Genomic DNA, 7637 nt, shown 5'->3' on the forward strand with positions numbered 1-7637 from the left:
ACATGGGGCTTGAGCTTTGGGCTTGGGTGCTGTTTCTGTGCTCTTCAGCTCAAGGGGAGCACTCTACCACTTGAGCCACAGTTCCACTTCCCCAAACTAAAGGACTTTTGACAGCCTTACATCTTGCTTTCGAGAATTGAGATAGTAAAGATATGCTGGATAGCCTTCTGTTGAACCATTATATGAAACCAGGCCTGAAGAACAATATAGAAGAAACTGTATTTGATATTGCCAAAAGGATAATTATGTATCACTACCTCTATGAAGTTGTGAAAGGCTGTACAAATTGTTCACCGAAGTCCTAATGGTCGGGTTAAGGTTCTTAAATTTCAAAAATGCAAGTCCATCTTTTGTGTCCCTACAAAACATTTTCACAATCCAAATAAGAGCAATATCTTTTTTTTTGGTCAATCATGGGGCTTGAGCTCTGGGCCTGGGAGCTATCCCTGAGCTCTTCAGCTCAAGGTGAGCGCTGTACCACTCGAGACACAGCTCTACTTCCAGTTTTCTAGTTGTTTATTTGAGATAAGAGTACCACAGACTTTCCTTCCCAGGCTGGCTTTGAACCATGATCCTCAGATCTCAGCCACCTGTGTAGCTAGGATTATAGGCATGAGCCACCAGTGCCCGGCAGCACCAATATTTTACTGTAAAAATTCATGGATTCCGTGGAATTCTTCCAAGTGAATTTCCTGCCTTGGATGTAAAAATGTATTCAATAGATTTTGTATACATGTATAATAATTTCTTCAGAGTTTGTGATTTTTTAATCAGAAATAATTTTAATTTACCTGTTGAAATGAGTAGTACAGAAACTAAAATATTTCTGATGCTTGTCTGAAAAAGTATATTTTAAAAATTCTATATTCTATGTTTGCATAATGTTCATAATTTATTTTCTCCTAGATATACTTTGAATTCTACATTATTTTATAATATATAGGTTCATTAATGTGTCCTTTCCGATTGCATTCCATATAGAACAGTTTGATTCCTTTTTTTCTAGGTCTTAATATTATTTTTCTTTGGGATAAAATGTCAGTGTTGTCTAATTTGAAAAGTTTTGTAAAGTTTATGCTATGTAAACGCCTTTCTGAGATGAAGATTTAATACACTGATGTCAAACTAAATTTAATAATATGAAATATGTGTATTGTTACACTTGTAATTTTGTAATCAACTTTTTAATAACTGTTTTTCATTTCTTGCATCTGAAGAATGAAAAATATGGAATACTTCTCAAATTTTCATATTATCCTTGTGCAAGTGCCATGTTAATGTCTGTATTGTAATTTGAGTATACGTGCTGCTGAAGCACGTAATATCCTCTAAATTTAAGTAGTTAATGATGCAATCTTTATACAGGCTTATATCTATGGGTGCCTACTTGTAAGAAGGAAACCATATTGTTCCTAACAATGCTATCGATCTTATTTCCCTTAAATTCTGTGAATAGTGGAAAAAAATTATATTGATCAGTCGATTGCTCACATTTGCAAAATTTTTTTGTCAATGACTATATTAAGTCTTTTTATTTGGTATTTGATCGTACTCTTAATTATTTATAGATAGGTCCAAAGGTGATGGCTTTTTCAAGTACTTATTTATCCAATTGAATTAGCTTTGTGGACCTAATGGATTCCAAGTAAGCATTGCTTAAGAGCTACTTCTAAACTTCTTCAGCTGACAATTTCCCAAATGAGGTGTTACTGGAACAAATGTCTACCTGAGCCTTTACCCTTCTTCCATGTGGGAACAGACCAACTAGAATATCTTACCCTGACAGCAAAGATTTTCTTACTAGAACAAAACTAATCTTGGTTACAAGAGATCATAGAGAGATGAACCGTTCAAAATGAACTGTTCAGACTAGAAGGTATTTTATCAAAATATAATTGTTTATTATACCTTCCATTTCAAAAGTAGCTAAAGCCAAGAAGGTGGAAAAATTGTTCGTATGCATGATTACTTTTTGTTCTGTCCTGTCTACGATCCAACCAGGCAGGAAATTACACTACTGCCTTTTTATAACCAAATATTTTCAGAGTTGCAGGAGAAGTGCATATGTTTCTCCTCGTTATTAGGCATTAAATTGATAATGTTTTAATCACAGAGTTTCCTCTTTCCTCCATGCTGTAAATCTACAAATGGTAAAACTTTAGGTCTAACTCTATCAAACACTGAGGTAGAGATAATGGAATAATACTTTAAAACAGAGTTGCCTTTGATACAGTAACTACAACAGAAAAATGCAAAATGTGTGCCTTTTAATTATATATAGTCATACATTTTACATTTATATGTGCTGATTTTATATTTCACACAATGAAACTTACTAGAATTAGTTGATAATTTGAAAAATAAATTGATATTTATTTTCTTCCAATAAATAGAATTGGAATATAAATAATTAGGTTTAAAATATATATTAGACTATAAAAAGTATCAATGCAATGTTTTTAGTATAAACTTGTGATACATTATAACTGTTCTTTGCCTTCTGAATCCACATGGTAAAAAAACAATGTTTTCCTCTAATCTGTAATGGATTTTACTCTGCTGCTCTGATTATTGTTTTAACTCGCCTGTCCCAAACTGTTTTTCTCCATATTTCTGAAGCATTCCTACTGATTATGCCCAAATTTTGCTAAGATGTCTAAAAAATATTATTTTTCTGCAGTACCCATGGGTCCTAGGATCCCAGGTCCCAGTTACCTGCATCATCAGATAACAGGGGCAAGACTTTTCACCAAGGCCCATGCAACATATCAACACAAAGTAATTGAAGACCCATCTCAATTTCGCATTTCCTATATTTCAGGGCCCCAATTCCTTGAGATGCAGGAATTAGCAGTAAACAATTGTGAAATGCAAGGCAACTTAAAATGAAGGATGAGATCACAAAATTTGAGAGAAAGTACTGTAATTCAAACATTCAACTTACAGATGACCAGCCAATATGAGTGAACAAGTTCACAAAGTGTCATATGTTTATTTTTAATACCCCTCACCTATGATTAACGAAAGATTTTATTCCAACATAAGTGGGCCAAAAATAGTTCCTGGAAGGACAGATCCATAATTGGTCTACCAAAGCCCGAAAAGTTGACTTAGAGGTCAAATGTAATTCAGAAAAACATTTGAAGCACTAAGGAGTGCTTCAAAACACTGGGACTTCAGTACAACATGGTTCTGTGGTATAAAATTGTCACTCTCAAACCAATGATAATCTACATTTAATCTGAAAGTATATTCATTTTCAAATATACTTTTTAAAATAAATTTCGCCAAAATAACATTTGACAAGTTGATGATACTTAGTGACATTACAAGTTTTTCAAGGGTAGGGAGCAAGTTAAATAGAGTTGAATTATTTATACAGCACTAATGCCAAACATGTTCAACCATTCATTAAAGTGTAGAAATACTACCACCCACAATTTGTGTTTTTCAGTAAGAGCCTTTCAGAAATGTGTTAAATAGATCAACCTCCTAAATTTCAAACCCAAACATTAGCTAATAAATTTCATCATTTAATAAGGTACATTTTAAAAAATCACAAATAGTTGCCTTATTATATGTTATTTTATGTTTTCCCTCTGTCTAACATAGTAAGAAATGTGACTTTAAGTCTTGAATATGGGTACTTATCAGAGATATGACAAACATAGTATCTGTCTTCTACTTCTATCATATTCCTCTCTAGGAATAAATTTTAATTTTCTTCTTTTTCCAAAACTTATTGGTAGTAGAAAATATTATTCCATGTAAAATAAAAGAATCACACCATTGTACAAAGCCATTTATAAAAATTCATAGTTAGGAATACATTCTAAGCCATTTTTTAACTTTCTTTTTGACTAAAGATTAATCTTACAAACAGTTGAGAATAAAATCATGTTTAGGTGCTTCCCATCTCCAGTCTTTCAAATTGTTGCTGCAGATGAATGAATTATGGAAATATAAACTGGCATCAGTTAAAGAATATGCAGGATTGAAACTCCATGGAATGTATATAAACTTTTCAAAGTATTAATAGACAGTTTAACAGAATGACAATCAGGAAGTTGAAACCAGAGAGGAATTATAGTAAAGACATAGAATGAATGAAAAATGAACAAGGGGCAGGTACAGTTAGAATACTGAATGTACACATATGATGAAGGAAGTGGTAAATTGGAAATAAATCTTGGAGAAAGGGTTGGTTGAGAATGATGGAAGGAGTGACTCTGATCTAGGAGTATTGGACAATTAGATGGATATATTTAATTGTAACACAATTGCACAACCCTTTAAAATTCAGTTAAAAAACACAACAAGAAACAAAAACACACAAAAATCACAACCAAACAGCAATCTCTAGAGAGTATGAATATGACCACTCAAAATTTTAATCAGTTAATGAAGGGCAGTCTTGGGAAAAGCAAACAAAGCTGTTCAAAGAGGGAAGTTTGGGATAGGGAGAATTTTGAACAGAATTAGATTGTCTAAGGTTATAAATCACCTATATCTGCTGCAAACCGTATCTTTCTTCTACGAGTTTTCTGTCTGAACTGGATAATCCAGTCCTGAGACACACTTGGTAGCTTGTGAGGTAGAATGGAAGAAACAAGATCAAGAACGCATTACTCCACTGGAGAGAAAACAATCCTCTATATTTTCTCTAATCTCTCTTCACTACTCTTTCTTGATACTTTTAAGTCAAATTGCTTTTGAATTATATTTTTTCTTCTTTCTTCTGGCAAAGTAATTGGTCAAAGTAATTTCATTAAATATTATTTGCCATTTTCTTCTTTCATGCTGTTTAATTGGCCAAGTGAGTCCATAAAACTTCCCTCTTGCATTTGGTTGCCATGAAACAACATCTATTTTAATGAGGAGAAATCTAAAGTAAATCTTTGTCTCCAGAAAATTGTCCAAGAGGCTGTGATCACAAATATTTGGCTATATATTTTTTCTTTTACCTTGAAAGACTTCTTGTATCTAAAGTGCCCACAAAAATAAGTACTCCATGACTTGGTTCAATCAGAATTGTCTAACCTCAAAGATATATTTGCTAACAAGATGCTTAGAGGAAACCAAAAAATACTGCACTTTTTATCTTCTCTCTTAAGATTCTCCTTAGATACCATGTCAGGAACAGTGAAGTTATTCTATGCAAAATTATTTCAATAGATTATTTCTCTCTTGGTCTTGCATTTGTTCACCAAGTTGTATGGAGGAGAATAGAGTTAAATCACCCATACCTTGGAAGAAAGTGTCTGTTACAAAAGGACAATGCTTCTATGTCCTACTTCTATGTCCTCTTATCTTTTGCCGGAGTTCCAATTAATCACAGGTTCTTGGCTTCAAGTCTAGTGAAGCTGAAGGACCATACGGGCTCCACCACTGCTACATCTTCATTATTTCTCTTTTAAAACTCTTTAAGTTGCCTCATTTGGATGTGGAATATATTTTCATGTCTTCATTCAATCAGTTCTGCATTGTAGTGAGCCAAATGCGCTCTGTAAAATCACTTTAGGGAGTAAAAATACTAACACAATTTATATCATAAGTTTTGGCCTCCCTTCACTGCTGAAGTCATTATGCTGAGCTAAGGCTTCTAAGAAAATTTTTTTATTATTTTTTCCATTTGCTCAATTCTTTTCTAAACTTTTTGGCATATGTAATAAAAGAAGTCTTCACTATCTCATATTAATAAGAATATTATTTTTTGTGAGCCACTTAGAAATGTCAAATCATTGGTTTGAAGTTTCCAATCAGAATTTTTTTCTGTGTTTCACTGCTTCACGTCCAAAGACATTGTGGAAAGTGTTACAAACAGAAATGTGTAATACCAACAACCTTCTTTTATTGTGGAGGGCACTTTCCCCCTAAATATTTTGACTCAAATTATCTTTTTCAGAGAATTACTGTTTGGCAATTAAAGGTAAATTTACAAATTTTGATGCCTTATTTTTTTAAGAACTTTTAATTTAAATTCCAATACAATCTGGTTTCAAACAGTGAGAATATAGTTCCTGGGTAAGGACAATTCCAAGGGAACCTAGAGGACTTACAGCAAGGTTTCTGAGGTTTGTTTGTTTAGTGTGAAAAAGAGCCATCTTCATCCACATTGCTCCCTCTCTACTAAGTCTCCTTGGATTTCTTTGCATGAAAGCCTATTCTTCCAGGCAATTTTAAATTTTCTTAATAGGCTAAGTTGTTAAAAAATTTTGAACAGTTAAATTTTACTTGTCATAACTTTAAAACCCTTGAAAATCCTTTATCAGAACCGCAAATTCTCCAATCCTAATTCCACCTTTACCATCAAAATGTTAACATGCTGTTTTCATGATATAGTATCCATGCAGCTATTATTTTCTAGAGGCTTTGTTATGCGTATATATTACCATATTAGACGATGATAAGCAAAATGAATTCCAAGATATGGAACCAGATTTTTTTTTCATTTGTGGTTGTTGTTTTTGATGAACTATGTGATTTCTGTTTTCTTTGGGGTGTTCCCCTATGGTTTATCCCTGCTGTATGGTGAGACAATGGTAAGCATAATGGTGAGACAAAGGACAAAAGGCAAACCAATGCAGTAGCAATACTCACAAGACAATATTTTGGAAATGTACTTCACAACTTGTGAGCGGTGAAGGGGTGAAGGAAAACTGTGAGAAAAATGAGGGAGTGTTACCAAGGTTGAAAAGTTATGATTTAATACCTTACAATTATTTTAACCCCACTGTACATCTTTGTTATAATAAAATTGAAAAAATAAGCTGCATAAAATATAATTTCACTGTATTGGCACAGTAAATAATATTCTTTATGTAGTAACATTTTAAAAATCAATACTATTTGGCATCTAATTTGAATTAATTCCCCCTTCTTTATCAGAGGGTAATCAACTTGCATGTTATCCAACTAGACAATATTTTCACAATATACTTGCCAAATTTTTCGAAAAAGAATAAATTTAGTATTTTCTCATTCTAAAACAGAAAACAGTTTAATGCTATGGAAACCCATAACTTTTAAAAGTAAGTACGTTTTTAAGAGGACAGAATATATGTGTTCTTCAAAATTCCTATGACTAATAACTACTCATTTTTAAATTCTCAACATACCTAAGAGATTCAAAACAGTACCTGTTTGCATGTTATGTACTTCTGCAATAGATGCAGTTTCCAATGGGGTGTTACAGATTGAGAAGTAAATAGAAAAATAGCCACATTCTGATAGAGGATAAAACTGTGAAGCATGTGTAATAATTAATTATTCAAGAGTAAGCAATTTTTTATAAGAGTAAGCTATTATGTCTATGACCATCAATCCCAAGATTTATGCCATAAAGTCATACTAGCCCAACAGTTTCCAACTTGTAAGGGACACCTTAAAATTCCTTAATTCACATCATGAATACCTTATCTCTATTTTGAAAAAATACTACACCTCTGCTAATGTGACACCCTCCTTGTTCTGAAAAGAACACCACCATAAACTGAGCTGCATCATTTTTCCTCCACTGGTATTCTTGACATGAGAACACTTGCAAATATTATTTATATTCATACTTTTAAGTTATCATAGATATTCACTATGCTAAGATAGGAAAATTATGATTCAAAGCTCACCCAGGCAGGAAG

General features: G+C 32.8%; 1 pseudogene; it reads right to left on the reverse strand.

Annotated features, from left to right (window-relative positions):
* Nucleotides 1-1221: 1221 nt before the first annotated feature.
* On the reverse strand, nt 1222-1318 carry LOC122124816 (annotated as a pseudogene).
* Nucleotides 1319-7637: the final 6319 nt, after the last annotated feature.

This window comes from Dipodomys spectabilis, unplaced genomic scaffold (assembly GCF_019054845.1).
Source record: "Dipodomys spectabilis isolate Male_0828 unplaced genomic scaffold, ASM1905484v1 ptg000008l, whole genome shotgun sequence".
Classification (NCBI taxonomy): domain Eukaryota; kingdom Metazoa; phylum Chordata; class Mammalia; order Rodentia; family Heteromyidae; genus Dipodomys; species Dipodomys spectabilis.